This window comes from Palaemon carinicauda, chromosome 43 (assembly GCF_036898095.1).
Source record: "Palaemon carinicauda isolate YSFRI2023 chromosome 43, ASM3689809v2, whole genome shotgun sequence".
NCBI lineage: Eukaryota > Metazoa > Arthropoda > Malacostraca > Decapoda > Palaemonidae > Palaemon > Palaemon carinicauda.
In genome coordinates, this window is record NC_090767.1 from 43,659,678 (window position 1) to 43,681,054 (window position 21,377).

Genomic DNA, 21,377 nt, shown 5'->3' on the forward strand with positions numbered 1-21,377 from the left:
ACTCGCGCAAACTACTACCAAGAACACACGCCTGACAGCACGTCGACTGGTCTCGCAGAGCCGACCGTACTCCTGGTGCTTGCTCGAGGGTTCACATGGGGGCAAGACTGAGGAACCAGCCTTTTCACAGTTACCAAGAAAGCACTGCCTTCTCTCTCAAAGGCGATCATGCTCTTCAAGCTGCTCCTGCAGCAGCAGACTGGGGAAAATCCACAGCATCCAAAGTTCCACTCGTGCAAACAACTACCAAGTGCATACACCTCACAGCAACCCTACTTGGCTCGCAAAGCCGGTGGTAAGCTGGGTCCTTGCTCAAGCGTTCACATGGGGGCAGCACAGAGGAACAAATTTAACCTTCTCACAGTTTCCAAGGAAGCACTGCCTTCTCTCTCTCTCTCTCTCTCTCGAAGGCACTCGTGCGCTTCAAACTGCAGCTGCTGCTGCAGTAGTAGTTGCTGAGGCTTCAGACTGGGGTGCCTAACCAGGGGCACATCCTATCAGTCTTCAAGGATCCAAACTACCACTCATGATACCTACTACCAAGAGCACATACCTTCCAGCACATAGACTTCTGCCGCAAAGGCAACCATACTTTTGATGCTGCTCATGGGTTCAGTTAGGGGCAACTACCAGGATTAGAGATCACTAAGCACTGGATTGCTCTTGCTTCCAGGCCTCCATGACAAGAGCACACAGCTCTATGTACAACAACTTGCCTTACAAAGCCGGTTCTACTGCAGCCTTTGTTGTTCCGGGTTTTGACAGACGGACTCGAGACTACAAAGCCCTACATCTGCAAGCACACAGCAACTTAGAACGTACACTGCCTTCTCTCACAAAAGCACTAATGCACTTCCTACTGCAAGTGTTGCTGCAGCAACATCTGCAGTTGTTGCTAAGGATTCGGCCAAGGGGAACATAGAGTCGCAGACTCAACCACAATACATTCTCTCGCAAAGGAAAATTGGGCTCTTCATGCTGCATTGAGCATCTTCTATTGCACTGCCCTACATGAATCCCAGAAATAAGGTGGTTTAGCGCTAACCAACCAATAGCCCTCTCTCGGCTATAGACACGGCCACTTTGGCACAGCTTGCGTGCGCGGTGCCCGGACCTCCGCAACGTCTAGGACACTGCCAAGAGTCTTGTCTCTTCGGCTGGCTGGCTCAGCACAGCGCCCAGAGACCATGCCGATGGGTGCGGGAGTGCGTTCCCGTCCCTGCCACTGACTGCCTGGGCCAACTTAAAAAGTAAATTGTCGGCCTCACAAGTCGGCCGACGCGAATGCCTGCTATCGCAAACTTAGCTTCCCCCTGTTGGGACGCCCCGCCTAGCCACTAGACTGCCGCCGCAGCTCCTCGTCCGCATCTGTACCACCTCTTCCTAGTTTAAAGTGAGCAAAGCGCTGGGTTATAGAGGTAGGGGTGCAGGGGCTGCGGCTGGTTCTGGCCTAGTGGCTTAACCCGGCGACTCCGGACAACACCCTCAACTCGGAGGTAGGGGACACTGAGATGTCCTTAAAGCACAAGAAAATCGCGCAGCGAAACAGCCGGCGGGAAGGAGGCGGCGGCGAGCAGGCCAAGCTGCCGCTGCTGCCACCACCGTCACCACTGGCAGTCGCCCGCGACGAACAGGATAATACCGTGAGCCGGGCAATGCAGGGTCTAAGAGGATCGCAGCTTATTTGGGATTGCTCGCTGCTCTACCTCTTACGACACCCCGGTTGAGGCGGTTTGCCGTACGGCGCACTGGGCCGTGGGATGATCTCCATTAGAGAGAGGGGGAGGGCCGTAGTCGTCGTACTTGCCGCCGAGCCTGGCGCGGCAACCTCCCAAATGACTTTCTCTCTTTGCAAGGGCACTCTCCTTCGGACTGTCTTGGATGAACCAGCCCCGCCGCCGGCCGGGTCGGTGGCGCGGCGGCCAGGTCCGTATCTTTCTGACGGTTCCCAGCGCTCCGCTCAATACGTCCTATCGTTGCTAACTCAAGTCCGGATTCCGTCGTAGAAGCGTTCAGACGTAAATCCGGCGGGCGTAGCCCCGCTCCCTTGGCGTCTCCGCCAGGAGCGACACCAGCGGCCTGGTCTTGCGGTTCCTCTCGTACTGAACAAGACTGCTATCGCAACGACGCGCGCAACAACAGTAGGGTAAAACTAACCTGTCTCGCGACGGTCTAAACCCAGCTCATGTTCCTTATTGACGGGTGAACAATCCAACGCTTTGTAATTTCTGCTTCACAATGATAGGAAGAGCCAACATCGAAGGATCAAAAAGCGACGTCGCTATGAAAGCTTGGCCGCCACAAGCCAGTTATCCCTGTGGTAACTTTTCTGAGACCTCTTGCTTAAAACTCTTAAAAGGTCTAAAGGATCGATAGACCGTGTTTTTTCAGCCCGTATTCGTACTGAAAATCAGGATCAGGTTAGCTTTTGCTCTTTTACTCTACGCGAGGTTTCTGTCCTCGCTGAGGTAGCCTTGGGACACCTGCGTTACCATTTGACAGATGTACCGCCCCAGTCAAACTCCCCACCTGATACTGTCCTCTGCCAGGATCGCCATCGGGCGCACACGCCCACCGCGGGCCGCCACAGCCTCGCTCTGGAGAGTTCGGCCACGGACGGCCCGCAGCGTAAACAGCTTGGAGCTAGAATCTCAGAGACACTTGCCCACCTTGGGAGCCAGGCTCCGGTTCCACTTCACCGAGTAAGTAGAGAAACGATCAGAGTAGTGGTATTTCACTGTCGGCCAGGGCACGAATGCCAAGACCTCCCACCTATGCTACACCTCTGATGTCTCTCTACAATATCAGACTAGAGTCAAGCTCAACAGGGTCTTCTTTCCCCGCTGTTGTGTGCAGGCCCGTTCCCCTGCCTCTGGGTTCGCTAGATAGTAGGTAGGGACAGTGGGAATCTCGTTAATCCATTCATGCGCGTCACTAATTAGATGACGAGGCATTTGGCTATTTTTTACCGACTACCCCTCAGAAGCGCATTCAATTACTCTACTCATTCCGGTGGTAAAAGCCTTCATCATAAATGGGTTAGTCTCTTTTCCTAGTCTCCTCTACTTATGCTATGAGGTGTAGTGTACGGATCCTCGTAATCCAATTACTGACCTATAAAGGACTACAGCATAACTTTGGTCGCATCACTCGGCTGTAATCCCTTCCGGCTTATATCTCCACTCAACAGGAGCACTAGTTCTTCGGCACCTGGAGGAACGTCAAGGTCGGTCAAACTTCATGACTGATGAAACTACGCTATGTCCCCTCCGCCTGACATGCCCATGCAATTTGCATACACAGACAGTCCACCCTCTAGGATCTTTACACTCATCAGATAGAGGTCTTCCAGACTCAGCTTAAGCTTCTGGCACAAGCTGATCGTCCCCCTTGACAGTACTCCACGCCAATTCCCAGTTATCGCCATCACTGAGGGTACTGTCCCTGTAAGCTCTTCTACAGCTTTTCTGATGCACTCCTTATTATATTTCGCGATTTTCGCGGCATCAAAAAAGTCCAGGAGACGAACATTAGAGTCTGCATTCACTTGACAGTCAATAACAATTGACTCCGTATCTTTCCAGATAACTAGATCTGGTTTTCTCAGCCCATGCACAGTGCTGATAGGGGGTTCATCCAGCACGTCATACCCTGCTTCGGTCGCTTTGCTCTTGATAAAGCGTTTAATTTTATCGTGTCTAGTGATACGCCATGGTTGGACAGCTGGGCACGTCTGTAAGATGTGATGCAGGGTTCTGGGAGCATTGCATCCAAGATCACATCGGCTGCTTATCTGCCTGCCTCTAGAGCTACGGGCCGGGGTAGATAGAACCCCTAGTTTGAGCTTAACGGCATTGCAGAAAGTGCCCCCTTTTATCAGACGGCTGCCAGTGTCCAACCATCTTGGTCTTGGTCCTAGTTTCGCCTCCCTAAGACCACAACCGTCAACTGAGGCGTGTAGCCTAGATCCCCAATCTGTGGCAGCGGGAGCCCGGTTTTGTTGGGCTAATTCAGCAGCAATTCCCGCAACCAGAGGGTCTGGAGATCTGACTAATCTCTCATAGCACTCATACAAGGCTTTCGGAATGCCTTCGGTAAGATTGAAATTACCGAGGCCTCCGTCTGCTACGCCTGCATAGAATGCTCCTAAGGGAGTATCACCGGGTAAGTGCAAGCACCTCCTCGTTAACTTCCGAATTTCATTATCCACCCCTTTGAGGTGGTACTTTTTAGTGCGTCCATGGACGGCTATATGCTTTAGCCGAGGTATCAGCACATTTTTAAGGACCCAGAACTTCTGCTGAGGCTTCAGAGGCGAACTCTGCAGATTCCCCAGTTCAGTTCTGGCCTTTCCAATCAGTTTCGACTCATTCATATTGACCACAAGCCCGACGTCCACCCCCAGGTATTTATAGAAACCGTCAGGACTTGTGACCGGGAGATTTTCTTCTCTGTACAGGAAGGGCCGGGTATCTACGTACCAGGTCTTTTTGGCACCATCACCAACTATTCCGGCCGTGGCACACTTCCCCAAGTCAGGCTCAAGGCCTAGCTTTCCTGCTTCATCAAGAAGCCTCTTTACTACTGCTGTTAAACCTGCTCTTGTTTGAGCCACGACGACGATGTCGTCAGCGAATGCCAAGTATTTGATAGTTTCTCCTCTGAGGCTTGCCCCAACACCATCAGGGAGTTTTGAGAGCGCGTAATCGAGTGCTAAGTTAAAGAACAAGGGGGATAGAGGATCCCCTTGCATTACGCCTCTCGTGATGTTCACTTCTACTGCAGCAACCTCTGTGCTGATACTGTGATAGAAATTTTTGAGGTACTGAAGTGAATCCTCATCTAAGCCAGCCCCTCTCAAGGTATCTAGGAGGGCTGGATGGCTAATGGAGTCAAAGGCCTTTTTAAAGTCTATGAAGGCTATATAAAGGCTCTTCGACTCTCTCTTAGCGTCACTAATCAATTCATTCAAGAGCAGGAGATTGCTGCTTACTCCCTCCTCGGCTTTGAACCCTTTCTGACGGGCCGAGGATGGGATGCGCTCCGCTAGACGCTTCGTAAGGATTTTATGCAATCCCTGCGTGACCACAGACGTTACTGTGATCGGTCTAAAGTCCCCGGCCACCTGAGGGACATCTACTTTGGGCAGAAGGGTAGTCCTTCCTCTTGCCCATTGTCTTGTGGCGATTTTACTTGCCAATATCATGTTATACAGTCGAGCAATACTGTCATCATCCGCCGCTCTAAAATCGGCTGCTTTTATGCCATCTTGGCCCGGCGAAGTTTTGAGATTTGTTCTCATTTTACACCATTTAACATCACTGATGGTAACGGGTTCAATAATGGTGTTCGTATGGACGTGTGGGACATAGTTGATAGTGCTAGCTTGACTTGGCCTTCCAAAGAGGGAGGTCCAGAAGTCTACCGTACCCGGCGGAAAGGTAGGGCTAGCTAACGGGTCTTTCCCGAGGATAACATTCTGTGCGACACGACTGCGGTTTTTATCCCACTGTCTTTGTGTCGCGACATACTCCCGCCTCTTCCTTACTGAACGAGGCAAATTCCCAACCTGATTTTATCTCCCATTTCTATTCATGCCATTCCTATTCAATCTCCTACCAAATATCTCCTCCTTCAGTAGATCGATGTCATCTGCTGTGGCATCCTCTTCCGAACTATCCTCACTCTCACTACTTGAGGGAGACTGGTCGCTCCCGTCTGGGCTAGACGGGGGAGATCCTCTATGGGCAGGAGCATAGATGGGAGTATCTCCAACCATAGAGTTTAGAAAATCATTCATTCCATCCTCGGTAATTCCCCTGTCACTTTTAGAGGATGGGAGCATATCGCCTTCCACAAGGACCGGGGATAGAGTCACCCGACATTCCTTTGGTAGAGCTGTTTCACCTGTGGAGGTCGTGCATCGGGCATATGCTGCAACCTTTCCTCTATACTTATTGGTCCTTCTCTTTGTGCGGATGCTTTCTAGCGTCCGCCATGGAAGAACCTTTTCTTTAATCGCTTTATTTATGTGGGGGGCAGAGTTATGAGCCACTTAAAATTCACACGTGGAATTTTCATCGTCGGAAGTCCACTCCAGTCTGCCTCCCACATGGCAGTCAGGGTGGCTCCCAACCGGCTCTATCGAATTATCATTCACCTTGTACTCCATCTTCACCTTACCAATGGCACTTTGGAGTAAGTCCTGATAAAGTTTGGACTTTTTCTTGCCATTTATACTATCCACGGATCTTCCTGTGAATAGCACTCTTTAATTCTCTTATTCATGAAGGGATGGCCCAAATTAGACACTTCGAACTGGGCCATCAACCTGAGCTCATCTGGGGACCAGGGAGTGTTGCGTCTGTTCTCAATGCACAATACATTCCCTTCATGGAATTGCTGGGCATGAGCCCGTCTCTCATGCAGACGTCTACCAGCATAAGTCTTAAACACCCTCTTGCAACTGGGGCAAATGGGACTTTGAATAGTTTCATCGGTCATGTTCTGGGCATTGTTGGAAAGCCCTATCTCTTGGCCAGTAAGAGATCCGGCGACAGCAGCACTCTGGTTTTGAGTGCCACTGCTGGCGTTTAGTTGACCATTTCGCCGGTTTAACCCCACAATGGGGGTGGAGCGACCCACAGCTCCTCCCGAAGGAGAGGCTGGGCGGGTTGGGTCCTCCATGCGACCCGTTGGACCCATAAATGGGTTTCCGGCAGGTACCACAAGGAGGTGGGTCGCTAGTAAGCTACGACTTTAGTGGCTCGGATTCTGCATACGCGTCTTCTTTACCAGTCATAGTTACTCACCGAATAAGTAGAGAAACGATCAGAGTAGTGGTATTTCACTGTCGGCCAGGGCACGAATGCCAAGACCTCCCACCTATGCTACACCTCTGATGTCTCTCTATAATATCAGACTAGAGTCAAGCTCAACAGGGTCTTCTTTCCCCGCTGTTTTGTGCAGGCCCCTTTCCCCTGCCTGTGGGTTCGCTAGATAGTAGGGAGGGACAGTGGGAATCTCGTTAATCCATTCATGCGCGTCACTAATTAGATGACGAGGCATTTGGCTTTTTTTTTTTTTTTTTTTAAGACTAGCGTTTGCAGGAGAGCAGCACTTCTTCACCATTTTCCTGGTCTTACCACGCTCTTGCTCTCCCTGGCTAGTCTACTTTTCCTATCTGCATAGGTGATCCTCTTCTTCTGCTAGCTATGTTACTGCAGCTCCAGCTTGATGGTCCCGTACCGATGATGTTGTCGATCCGCTGCAGTCCCACCGGCGTGTATATCTCCACTCAACAGGAAACAAGTCCTGGAGGAACGTCGGTCGGTCAATCTCCATCGTCGATCCAGCTACGAAACGTCGCCTCCGCCCGACATGCCCATATAGTTCGCATATATTGACAGTCCTCCTTCTAAGATCTTCACAGTCAGTAGGTCCAAGTCCTCGAGTCGCAGTTTCAGCTTCTGGCACAAGCTGACGGTTCCTCGCGACAGTACACCTCGCCAGTTCCCGGTGACCGCCCTAATTGAGGGTACTGTCGCCGTAAGCTCTTCCACGGCCCTCTTGATGCAGTCGGTGTTGTATTTCGCGATCTTCGCGGCATCAAAGAAGTCGAGAGATCGTACGTTGGCGTCCGCATTTACTTGAGAGTCAATTACTGTTGACTCTCTGTCATTCCAGACGACGAGGTCTGGCTTCCTTAGCCCTCCTGTCGTTGAGATGTGGGGTTCATCTACTACGGTGTACCCTGCTTCGATAGCTTTTTTCTTGATGAAGCACTTGATGGAATCGTGCCTCTTGATCCTCCATGGTTGAACAGCTGGGCACGTCTGCAAAATATGATGCAGGGTACCGGGGACATTGCAACCAAGATCACAGCGGTTGCTCTGCTGTCTGCCTCTCGCGCTCCGGGCCGGGGTTGTTAGAAGTCCCAGTTTGAGCTTGATGGCATTACAGTAGGTGCCCCCTTTCATAAGACGGCTTCCAGCGTCCAACCATCTAGGTCGTAGTCCGAAGGGCGCCTCCCTCAGACCACACCCGTCAACAGTAAGGTATAGCCTTTCTCCCCAGTCGATGGCTACGGGAGCCGGGTGTTGCTCGGCTAGATCAGCAGCAATTCCCGCCACCACCGGATCTGGAGATCGGGCTAGACGACTATAGCAATCATGCAGGGCTTTGGGGATACCCTCGGTAAAGTTGTAAATACCAAAGCCCCCGGCTGCTGAACCTGCATAGAAAGCTCCTAGTGGAGTATCGCCAGGTAGGTGGAAGCACTTCCTGACAAACTTCCTGACCTCATTATCAACCGTTTTAAGGTGATATTTCTTGAGTTGTCCGTGGACGGCTATATGGCATAGCCGTGGTATCAGCACGGTTTTTAAGGATCAAAACTTCTGCTGAGGCTTCAGCGGCGCTGTCTGGAGGTTCCCCAGTTCAATTTTGGCCTTACCAATCAATTTCGCCCCATTCACGTTTGCCACTAGTCCGATGTCTACCCCAAGATATTTGTAAAAGCCGTCAGGACTTGTGACCGGAAGGTTGGCATTTCCGTACGTGAAGGGACGGGTATCAACGTACCAGGTCTTACGTTGGCGGTCGCCGATGATTCCAGCTGTGGCACACTTCCCTAAGCCAGGCTCGAGGCCAAGCTTTGCCGACTCATCCAGTAATCTGGTCACCGAAGATGACAAACCTGCTCTCGTCTGTGCCACAACCACAATATCATCCGCAAACGCCAAATACTTAATAGTCTCCCCTCTCAGCGTTGCCCCTACGCCTTCGGGGAGCTTTGCAAGTTCTTGGTCTAGGGCAAGATTGAATAGCAAGGGAGATAGAGGATCCCCCTGCATTACGCCCCTTTTTATGTCTACATCGAGTCCAGCTACCTCCGTGCTAATACTAGAGTAGAGGTTGGTGAGGTACTGGATCGAATTCCTGTCGAGGCCAGCAGCTCTCAGAGTATCGAGGAGAGCTGGATGGTAGACGGAGTCAAAGGCCTTTTTAAAGTCAATAAAGGCTATGAAAAGGCTCTTCGACTCACGTTTGGCCTCTTTGATTAACTCCTTAAGTAGGATGAGGTTGCTACTTACCCCCTCCTCAGCCTTGAACCCTTTTTGTCGAACTGAAGAGGGGATGCGCTCTGCCAGGCGCTTTGTTAGGATCTTGTGCAACCCTCGTGTTGCCACGGACGTCACTGTAATTGGGCGGAAGTCCCCGGCCTCTAGGGGGACATCCTTCTTGGGCAATAGGGTTGTTCGCCCTTTTGCCCAATCCCGGGTCACAATTCGGTGTCCAATGATCAGGTTATACAGATTCATGATCTGTTGACTTGCCGCTGCTCTAAAATCGGCAGCTCTTATGCCGTCTGGGCCCGGCGACGTTTTTAAATTGGTCTTTCTTTTGCACCATTCTACATCATCAATAGTGATGGGGTCCAAGATGGTGCATAACTGGGTTGGCGGGTCATAATAGATTGTGCTAGCCTGGCTTGGTCTCCCGAATAGGGAGGTCCAAAACTCAACTGTCCCGGGCGGAAGGGACGGGCTAGCAAGAGGGTCTTTGCCTAGGATGGCATTCTGTGCGACGCGACTTCTGTTCTTATCCCATGCCCTCTGCGTCGCCGCATATTCTCGCCTCTTCCTAACACTTCGAGGCATATTACTGTTCTGCTGTTGACCTGCTCTTCTGTTAATCCGATTCATATTATTTGGTCTCCTACCAAATATCTCATCCTTCAGCGAGTTGACATCCTCCGCAGTGACTTCCTCTTCTGATGAACTACCAGCACTCTCGCTGGAGGATTGAGATCCATCGCTCCAGTCTGGGCTGGACGGGGGAGACCCTCCATGGTCTGGAACCCGGATGGGAGAGGTTCCAGCCATGGAGTCATAATACTCATTCATTCCATCCTGGGCTTCAGTATTTGGGACAATAGAGGCCGCAAGCATCCTGCCATCCACTCGGATTCGGGTCAGATTGACCCTGCAATCTCTGAGGGGAGGCATTGCACATTGGGTGGAGGTCTTGGGCTGTGCATTTGCTGCGACCTTTTCTTTATATTTAATGGTCCTTCTCTTTGTCCGGATGCTTTCAAGCGTCCGCCAAGGAAGGACCATTTTCTGAATCGTCTTGTTTATGTGGGGATCATTCTTGTGTGCCATTTCGAACTCGATCATCGAGTTCTCGTCGTCGGAAGTCCAACTGAGTTTGCCCCCACATGGCTCTCCCGGTGGCTCCCAACTGGCACGATAGACAAAATCAGTTTCTCCTTGTACTCCTGCTTCACCAACAGGTCTTTAAGTAAGTCTCGGTATTGTTGAGACTTTCTTTTACCATTTATACTGTCAGTCGACCTTCCTGACAGTACGCACTTGCTTATTTGTTGGTTTATGAAAGGGTGGCCGTAGTTGGACACTTCAAACTCGGCCATCATCCTTATTTCTTCTAGGGACCAGGGCGTATTGCGCCGGTCTTCAAGGCGCTTAACTTGTCCCTCATGATAGGTTTGGGCATGTGCCCGTCTTTCGTGCAGACGCCTGCCTGCGTAGGACTTGAACTGCCTCAAACAAGTTGGGCAGATTGGACTGACTGTAGCTGCATCGACGATGCCTTGGGCTGGGATGTTAAGCCCGTTCACTATGCTAGCGATAGTGCCGGCGACAGGAGTGCTCTGATTTTGAGCACCCCTGTTGGCGAAGGGTTGACCAAATCGCCGGTTTGTCCCCTGGGAAGGGGTGGAGCGACCCACAGCTCCCCCCGAAGGAGAAGCTGGCGGGTTGAGTCCTCCATGCGATCCGTTGGACCCATAACTGGGTTTCCGGCAGGTACCACAAGGAGGTGGATCGCTAGTAATCTATAACTCGTAGCGGCTCGGAGTCAGCGAACGCGTCGTCTTTGCCGAGTCATAGTTACTCCCGCCGTTTACCCGCGCTTGGTTGAATCTCTTCACTTTGACATTCAGAGCACTGGGCAGAAATCACACCGCGTCATCATCAGCCATAACCATCGCGATGCTTTGTTTTAATTAAACAGTCGGATTCCCCGTGTCCGTGCCAGTTCTGAGCTGGTCGCTAGGCTGCCAGCCGGAGTAATATATACACGTCTCCGTCTGGGGCCTCGCACGGCCCGAGAGCCGCGCTCCGCCCCAAGTCTCGACGCGATTATACTTTGCAGAACCTTGCCCGTTCCGCGGAAGGGCACCCGGTCAGCGAGGTCCGAGCTCGGTCCTCCGGCACGCCAAAGCCGACCGACAAGACCTCGACCAGTCCTGCCCCCCGAGACACCCCGCACCCGGTTCATGGAAAGGCCCGACTGGCCCGACCCTCAGAGCCAATCCTAGTCTCCAAGTTATGGATCAAAATAGCCGATTTCCCTTACCCACATTCATCTATCAACTAGAGGCTCCAAACCTCGGAGACCTGATGCGGAGATGGGTACAGTCTGTGTCGAAACAGGGTCACCACGGGCGAGCGGGGCGCCGACCACGAGGGCCATTCACCCGCACCCGCCCCGGACTCCGACCCGTGTGACTTCCTCACTTGCATCTTTCACGGACTGGCGTTGGTGCACGGGACGACACAAGAACTGTGTCGCTCTACGGCCACCGTGTGGTTTGCTATACCATCACCCCCTTCTCGCTTCATAGGATTTCCGGGGATCACGGGGCCTAAAACAGAAAAAAAAACTCTCCCCCGGACCAGACGCCAGTGGACACAAGCCAGATCCCGTTGCCAGGAATCGTCACACACTTGAACCGGCTTCCACCTCAAAGGCAGACACCGGGCCCGTCCGAACACAGGTCACGGAATCATTACCGTATTCCCTTTCGCCACTGCATCCCTTCCAGCTCATAGTATCTATTACGATGACAAGTCGGTCCCTCGCTGGTGGAGGAGCGCCGCGGCGCGGGTCTCTTCACTTCGTCTCTCTCTCGCTCAGACCCGCGGCCACCGGCACACGCTGCCAGCCAGCAGAGGACACCTACTAAACATTATTCTCTCTGTTTAGAGGCCTGGGATCACATGGGACACAGGAACTTTATCCTTGGGCTTAGGCCTGACTCACCCATGTTCAACTGATGTTGACATGGAACCCTTCTCCACATCAGCCAACGAGGCTCTCTCTTGATTATTTGCTACTACCACCAAGATCTGCAGCAGCGGCGGCTCCAGTCCGGCTCACGCCGAGTCCCTTCGACGCTCACCGCTGCGACCCTCCTACTCGCCGGGGCTTCCATAGCGCCTCTCTCAGCGCCAAAAACAGTGCCCCGGCGGCCGAGTATCGGGAGAATGCTTGAGCGCCATACCATTTTAAGGGCTAGTTGCTTCGGCAGGTGAGTTGTTACACACTCCTTAGCGGATTCCAACTTCCATGGCCACCGCCCTTCTGTCTATAGCAACCAACACCTTTTCGTAGTGTCTACATTAGCATTCCTTTAGGCCCCTTAACTCGTACGTTTGGTTCATCCCACAGCGCCAGTTCTGCTTACCAAAAGTGGCCCACTAGGCACTGTGATTCTTTGCATCATAGAGCTTCACATCTCAAGCAAGCTCCACGTCTCACCCATTTAAAGTTTGAGAATAGGTTGACGGCATTGCACCACCAAGGCCTCTAATCATTCGCTTTACCGGATGAAACTCAACTCTCCGAATGCCAGCTATCCTGAGGGAAACTTCGGAGGGAACCAGCTACTAGATGGTTCGATTAGTCTTTCGCCCCTATACCCAGCTCTGACAATCGATTTGCACGTCAGAACTGCTTCGGACCTCCACCAGAGTTTCCTCTGGCTTCGTCCACGCCAGGCATAGTTCACCATCTTTCGGGTCCCAACGGCTGCGCTCTCAGGTACTTGGCGGCGGACCACGGGTTGAGGGAGCCCGAGAGCCCCCCGTGCCCCGGGCCGCACTACGCCAAGTCCTCGGCCTGCGCCCCAACTCCCGCCGGCCGTTGCGCAGGCAGAGCAGCTAGACCGACGTCGTCGTCCTCTCTCGCAAGGACTCCGTCCGTCCGGCAGTGACTGCTCCCCAGGGCAGCGCAGGGGCGGCGGTAGCCGTATCTGCTTTACTACTCGCTGCTACTGCTGCTGCGCCACCTGCTTGCTTCTCCGTGTCGACGGCACCCTCTCTCTCAAGGGCAGCACCGTTCATCAAAAGGCTCTCTCTCCCGCTTTGTCCTCCGGACAACAGCTCACCTTCGTTGCTTCCTTCCTTCCTTCCTTCCTCCCTCGCACCAACGGACGGGGTCCCTCCCAGCAGCGCTCGAAAGAAAATGATTCTCTTCGACCCACTGCTCTTTCTCGGGATGAGGCCAGTCTCGTCACCCGCCCGAGTGCACCAGCGGCCCCGGCCCTTCGTCCTTCCATCTTCTGCTCTCGCACAGACACAGATGGCAGGAGGAGCTGGCCGCGAGCCCGGCACTCAAACAGATGCTGCTTCCTTCTCACGAAGCCACGAAACATGACCCGGGACAAGACCCGAACGCTGCTTAGGCACTCAGGATAGGTACCCTGGATGGCCTCTGCTTCTCTTCACCTGAGAGCAGGATTGTCCACCGTAGTCCCAGACACCAGGCCACCGCGCCGCCGCCGCCAGCTGGGAACAGCCAGCCGGACAGCAGCAGCAGCAACGGGGCCCAGTCCAGGGACACGGCGACATTTCACACTTGAGGGAACGGACCGCCAGCCCACAAAAATAGTGGGCGGCGGCCCGACATCCCCATCTCGCCACGGCTCACGGTAGCCGCGGCCGCCCCTTCCAGCGGCGCGCGCCTCTGGCCGGCCCCCTTCTCTCCGGGGGCCGCACACTTGGCGCCGCTGCCAGCCGGGGCCTTCCGCAGCAATACCCTTCACCGGGATGGATGCTTAACAGACACTTGTCCGGGAGTGGCGAAGACACTGGTCAGTGCCCTCGCCGCAATGTGCGTTCAACTGGTCGATGCATCTCACAATCTTACGATTCACATGCCGACACGCATTTTGCTGCGGTCTTCATCGACCCACGAGCCAAGGGATCCACCATTAGAAGTTGTTCAAATTGGAAATTATTACAAAAATATGGGCTAAGCGTGACTTCCATCACGGCCCGCCACGGACATGCCAGCGCGGCAGGCCCTCCTCCGACGGCCGTGCTTCTCTCTCTTTCCGACCGTCATCACTACGGAGACAGTAGTACTCGACGTCGTCTCCGGCCAGCGGCGTAACCCCGCCTAAAGCGTGCCGCACCGCGCCGCCGCCTCTTCCTTCTCTCTGGCGACACGGACGACAGTGGCTCCACAGCCCTCGAGACGTCTTTGTACTGACTGCCCCCCTCCACCAAAAACCACCTCTAGAGCCCCACACTAGCTCTCCATCTGGCTCCGTGCACCCCAGGGCAGCGCAGCCGAGCCATCCATCAGTAATGATCCTTCCGCAGTTTCACCTACGGAAACCTTGTTACGACTTTTACTTCCTCTAAATGATCAAGTTTGGACATCTTTCTGGCCCGTCCAGGCGAGTCGGCGGAATCCCATTGCTGGGAGAAAGCCGCCGCCCCAGTCCAAGACCGCCAGTCCGAAGGCCTCACTAAATCATTCAATCGGTAGTAGCGACGGGCGGTGTGTACAAAGGGCAGGGACTTAATCAACGCAAGGTGACGACTTGCGCTTACTGGGAATTCCTCGTTCATGGGAAACAATTGCAAGCCCCAATCCCTATCACGAATGGTTTTCGCGCTATTTCCCGCTCCTCTCGGAGAAGGACAACCCGCTAACCCATTCAGTGTAGCGCGCGTGCGGCCCAGGACATCTAAGGGCATCACAGACCTGTTATTGCTCAATCTCCTGCAGCTATACTCGCTGCTCATCCCTCTAAGAAGACTGTGTCGAAAGGGGCCCATGCACCAAAACGCCCGTCCACTATTTAGTAGGCCAGAGTCTCGTTCGTTACCGGAATTAACCAGACAAATCACTCCACCAACTACGAACGGCCATGCACCACCACCCACCAAATCGAGAAAGAGCTCTTAATCTGTCAATCCTTCTGGTGTCCGGGCCTGGTGAGGTTTCCCGTGTTGAGTCAAATTAAGCCGCAGGCTCCACTCCTGGTGGTGCCCTTCCGTCAATTCCTTAGTGTTTCAGTTTTGCAACCATACTACCCCCGGAACTCAAAGACTTGAGGTTTCCCGGGGGCGTCTCGCCACGTCATGGGAATAACGACGGCGAATTGCTAGTCAGCATCGTTTAGGGTTAGAACTAGGGCGGTATCTGATCGCCTTCGATCCTCTAACTTTCGTTCTTGATCAACGAAGACATTCTTGGCAAATGCTTTCGCTGTTGTTCGTCCTACAACGGTCACTGAATTTCACCTCTCGCGTCGTAGTACGGATGCCCCCGACAGTCCCTCTTTATCATTACCTCTGGCTCCCACCACCAAGAAAATGGAACCGAGATCATCTTCCATCATTCCATGCAGGTAACATTCGGGCATTGTATTCGAGAGTAGCCTGCTTTGAGCGCACTCATTTATTCAAGGTGAACTGGCCGGCCGCGCGGGACACTCAGTGAAGAGCACCCCGGCAGAACCGGCTTGGCTTCCACTCACGGAAGCTGTTCCGGAGCCTGGCTCCCACCACCAAGAAAATGGAACCGAGATCATCTTCCATCATTCCATGCAGGTAACATTCGGGCATTGTATTCGAGAGTAGCCTGCTTTGAGCACTCATTTATTCAAGGTGAACTGGCCGGCCGCGCGGGACACTCAGTGAAGAGCACCCCGGCAGAACCGGCTTGGCTTCCACTCACGGAAGCTGTTCGGAGCCTGACGGGGAAGCACCGGGCGGTGACCTCCCCAGCCAGTCCGGAACTGAGCTCGAACTACGAGCTTTTTAACCGCAACAACTTTAATATACGCTATTGGAGCTGGAATTACCGCGGCTGCTGGCACCAGACTTGCCCTCCAATTGGTTGTTGCTAAAGGATTTAAAGTGTACTCATTCCAATTACGCAGACTCGGAAGAGTCCCGCATTGTTATTTTTCGTCACTACCTCCCAGAGCTGGGATTGGGTAATTTGCGTGCCTGCTGCCTTCCTTGGATTTGGTAGCCGTTTCTCAGGCTCCCTCTCCGGAATCGAACCCTGATTCTCCGTCACCCGTAACAGCCACTGTAGGCGCATGGCCTACAATCCACAGCATGATAAGGCAGAAACTCGAAAGATACGGAGCCGGTGCGGAGACCGTGCCCTCTGCACAAAGTTATTCAGAGTCATCACAGCAAACTGAACGGACCGAGGCGCGCTTGGTTTTCAACTAATAAAAGCACTCCTCCCTTCCAGTCGGAGTTGTAATGGTCACGTACTAGCTCTAGAATTACCAGGGTTATCCGTGTAGTAGGTTTGGATCAAATGAATGATAACTGATTTAATGAGCCATTCGCGGTTTCATCTTAGAGCGGCCTGTACTGACACATGCATGGCTTAATCTTTGAGACAAGCATATGACTACTGGCAGGATCAACCAGGTAGTTTGCTTACTTAATCTTTCTCTTTAAAGGCCGGGATCCACGTCCCAAAGATCGCGTCCTACTGCATCCCGTCGCCTCCGCCTTCTCTCGCAAAGACGAGACGGCTGCTGCTGCCGCTGCCGCTGCAGAGCTACTACGGGTGAGTTCGGACACGGGTCAGGCAGGAGCCCGGCCTATTTCCATCGCTCTCCTTTCTCTGAATCAAGGGGCTGCTGCTCTCTCTCAAGCAAAGCGGAACCCTTCATTGCCACAAGTTCTAAGTACTTTCCAACAGGAGGCCAGTCAACTCTACTCTGCTGGCCAGCGACAAAAACATTGTCTCATCGCTGGCTGGTCTGAGCAGAGCTAAACCAGACCCACCTCTCATTCTCAGAGACACGACACAGGGGAGGGCCTCTCTCGCAAGCCCCCCCCCCCCCCCCCCCCCCCCCCCGCATCGCTCTCCTACATTGTCAACCCTCGCTCGGACAAGGGAACGAATTCGACGCTCAGTTGCCACCGGTCGCATGGGGAGCCATCAGCAGCTGCGGTAACCACAGTCTGCCTGCCAAGGCTAACGAGAGACTTGGCACTGACTCCACGACCTTACCGTTATTCGGGCCACAACAGTGGACCTGTTGTACCTCTCACGAGGCATACACACACACACCCCACACTAAACCACAGGACCAGGCACCCCTCACCTTCGCCACAACAAGCCATTGGTCCCTGGTATGGTCCATGTTTTTCTCTCAGTTCCTAGGATGTGCAACCCTCACCAAGGATTCCACATGGCCACAACTACTAGGAGCAATGGACATTACCACCAACCAAAGGGCCACTCTCGCCAACAGATACACTGCTCTCTCCACGCCATTTCTACACAAAAAGCAGGACACCTCTTGTTTCTCAAAATTTTCTCCCAAACTTCCACAAGTTCACAAGCTCTTTTCCCCTGATATGGTCTGTGTTTCTTTCAGTTCTGGGGCTCTGCATGCTTGCAACAAGGGAATCTACATTGAATACCAGGCAAGCATTTGGTTTTCTCACTGTTTGCCCTGGTTTTATCAAGCCCTCAGCCACAAAAATGAAAAATTTCGTAAAGATACTTATTCATTCATTATTATTATTATTTTTTTATTATTATTCATTATAATTCATTATTATTGTTTTTTATTTTTTATTTATTATGATTAATTATTGTTATTTATTCTTATTTGTTATTTATTAATTATTATTTATTGTTATTTATTCTTATTTAGTATTATCATTATTTATTATTATTGGTTTTTATCATTTTCTGGGGCGGCCTGTGACGGCCGGTGAGAAAGGTCCTTCCTTATACCTTTCCTAATATAAATCTTCCAAATATACTAGAGAAAGATAAAAGCATGGAATGCAGAGGTTACAACCCTCGCGCGAACACCTTGTAGGTGTCGTGTATTAAACAAAGGCGTGTGTAAACCACTATTCACAGGTTGTCTTCCATTTAGATAATCCCTTCATCAATGGGGAGGGCCGTGACAGGCCCTAGATAACATGGTTGAACTCCCCAACGACACCTACCACGCTCGCCCTCTAGGACATCCTTCTTTAATTGGACTTGAAGCAAGCATAGTTTTTTTGGGCACAGTGTTTTTTCGAAGAATTTCTCGTTATTTCAACATGACTGACGTTGTTACTTCACCCTTACCAATGTTAAGTACCATAGTTTGTTTTGGCAGCTTTTGGCAGTACCGGGCATTTGTTCTATTTCCATTTTGGTGGTTTTTAGTTTTGGAAGCGGTTGTCCTGCCGAGGTATCGGCAGCCATTTTGGGTATGTTTGCTTCGGTAAATTTTCTAGTTATTTTTGCCCATCTGGTACTCTGTCAGATAGGTTATATCACTTACGTTTTATGGCCTTTTATACTATCATTAATTATTATTAATTTTTACTATGGTATTTATTTGCTTGCAAGTCCAATTTGGACCTACGAAGAATAGCGATTTAAGATAGCGTTTTAAAGCATAGTAACGATTTAAAACTTAGCGATTTAGTCTGTTAATTTGTACCCTCCTGGAGGTTTCGTTTTAGACTATATCCTTGTTTTTTTGTTACGTTGTCGTTATTCTTCGTTATTACTATTACTAAGAAAAGCAATCAATTTTATTAATTTTCTTATTTATTGTGTGATGTTAATTTTTAATATGTAACCTTGAGAGCGAAAGCATAGAGTGCTCGTTTCCTGTTCTACAGGTATGAGTTATCCGTTCTCTCGTTTTCTTTGAGTAAGAGAGGTGAATTTCCCGTTCTCCGTTTTTATACGATCACGGGTTATTCAGGCCTCCTCTCAGTATCAGAATTGATGATAGTACGTTTAATATTGTAAACGATTTATTGATGTGGTTACTGTTAATATAGCTAACACTATTATTAGGTACGTTAGTGTATGAGTCATTAATTGGGGTCGTTTTATACCGACACCCTTAGCTCCGCCTTGAGTTATGCTTAGCTCCGCCTTGAGTTATGCTTAGCTCCGCCTTGAGTTATCCTCCGCTATAATGGATACTCATTGGGTGAGAACTAGTTATCGTTCCGGAGCAGATTTTTGGAGTGCAACGGTGAAATCCGGCACTCGGACTCCGGCTGAAGCCTTTTACACACGAACCTTTGTCATGTTTGATCACAATTACACAGTTAAGGCCCCCGTTTTCATCGTATCTCCGGCTTCACTGGAGATAACTCATTCATTGAGGATAATGTTATCGTACCGGAGACGGTCACGATATCACGATGACGGGCCTTTGCTACCGGACCTCCGGTAAAAACAGAGATCAAGCAGGAGTCCAGAACCGGAGTTAACAGTGTGATATCGATGAAGTTTAGAGATTCATGCTATGTGGTTACTGGTTTCTATTATAATTTCTTATTTTATTAAGGTGTTAGCTACTACCATACTCACACATTAATTAAGATTTAAGTGTTTCTGATTCATAAGTCAATGACAGGAATCTCAAGGAACATCCAGACTTATGTCTTCTTTCTTTTTACAGAAAGTCCGCTGCACTGCCAGGGGCTGCTCCGCTGCCTTTACTGATCCCATGGGCCATGATCTATGCCTGGCCCATGCCCATTGCGCCATATCCTTCTCTCGGGAACCGGGACAAGCCCCCTATACGATATGGTTTCCGGAGGCATGCATGCTCTGCTATGAGCTGTCAGCCCTACTCCTGAGCGAGGAGGTAAGTTGGTTCTAGTGTCCCTGTTAATATTCTTTGCGAAGAATTAATTGCTCTTTGTATATTGACTTCAGTTTTGACTTCATCATTAATTCCCTCTCTGCTCTTTCAGGCTGATGATGAATCTCTCAGGGAGGCGAGAGCTACTCTCCGGCCTTGGGTGTCAGGGTTTGGGAGGAATGCGCCTGCTGGCGCACCCTATCTCCTTGATGGAGACATGGCTTCTCGCCTATTCCCAGGCTCTACTACTGCAGCAGTTCCACCGGAGACAGCGGCCCCGTTAATTGAAGTGATTAGAGAAACCATTCTAACTGAGGAAGAGGTTTTAGTGACGGAGGCCGAGCCCTACCTAGGTCTGGACGAGGAACCCATGGATGAGCAGGTAGGTGGTGTTGAGTTGGTGGACCCCCTTTCACCCCACACTCCTTCCTCTACTACTTCCTTTCACGGCTTTGATAAACCTACGGCTTCTCCTCTAGGTCCCTCCATTCCTGTACGACCCAAGGTGAAGCCACTACGTATCTTTAAGCCTTCAGCTTTGCCATTATCAGTGTCACCGGTTCCGGGACCCTCAAAGGATCCTGATGTTCATATTGCTATACCTAAAACCGTGACTCCTAAGAAGTCAAAGTCTACTAAGTCCAGGGCTTCGTTAGAGGATCAGGCTCGGGAGCCCCCTTTATCCGCCGCCATGGTCAGGGATATTGTGAAAGAGCAGATACAACAATATCTTCAACAGTCTAGGGCAGACCGAGGAGCTATGACGGAGCTCAAAGATATGGTGGCAAGTCTCATCCGTTCCGGAACTCAGATGCCCCCTCCTTCAGCCCCGGACGCATCGAAGTTACCTCCCTTCGAGAAAAACAACCCTTGGAGGTTTGCCTTACATGCTCCATATATTGATGGTGCCATAACTCTAGAGGGCATAGGCACCCGTCCTCTAGAGGACTTAGAATTTTACCCTCTGGGACTAGAATTCCCATTCAACGGCTTCGTCCGATTGAAAGAACATGCCTTGGTTAGGTTAGACAAGGTACCGAAGGAAACGGTAATATTCCCTAAAGAGCAGGCCCAATCTTTCTGGGCCAGGACGTTGTCAGACTGGGGTTGCACTAATTCCAAGCTCACCCCACACAAAGGAGCCTACACCATATTTACAGCTTCTCCAGGTATTACCTTGCCTATTACAGATAAAGTGGCAGCTCTTACTTTTCAGGCTATCAAAGAAGGTTCTGCCATGCCAGCTCTTAAAGAGACCGATCCCACCTCCATGCTCATTCCGAGTACCGTTACTATCTGGGATGATGCCCCCGCTACTTTCACAGTAGGGAAGTTAGACCCAGACTGTGCCTCTAATCTGTTCTCCGAGAAGCTTCCTAAATTACCAGATATTCTTCTCAAGACTGAGTTTGAGGCACGGAATAGGTTGGCTAGGTCTCTCCACTCCATTACCTCCGTGGAGTCCCTAACCTCACTTTACCCGACCGAGACCATGTTCCGGGTATTCACAAAGAACCTGTCTCTGTCCTTCCAAATCGACTTACACGAGTTTTGTTCGGCTCGGGTTAGTTGCAGGAAGCACGTTCTTTCTGAGGCCACGATCAGGCATGAACCGAATAGGCTGATAGCTTCCCCCTGCTGGGGTAAGAACCTTTTTCCTCAGGAGGAGGTGAACAAG

The 21,377-nt window shown here is 51.4% G+C and overlaps 1 long non-coding RNA gene and 1 other non-coding gene across 2 annotated transcripts in view; both read right to left on the reverse strand.

The window, feature by feature from the left end:
* LOC137633931 (uncharacterized) overlaps nt 1-21,377 on the reverse strand; it is a 217,890-nt gene that overhangs the window by 59,375 nt on the left and 137,138 nt on the right. The window lies entirely within an intron of this gene.
* Nucleotides 13,870-14,029, reverse strand: LOC137634046 (5.8S ribosomal RNA). Its single transcript, XR_011042442.1, has one exon. It is a non-coding gene; the product is annotated as a 5.8S ribosomal RNA (ribosomal RNA).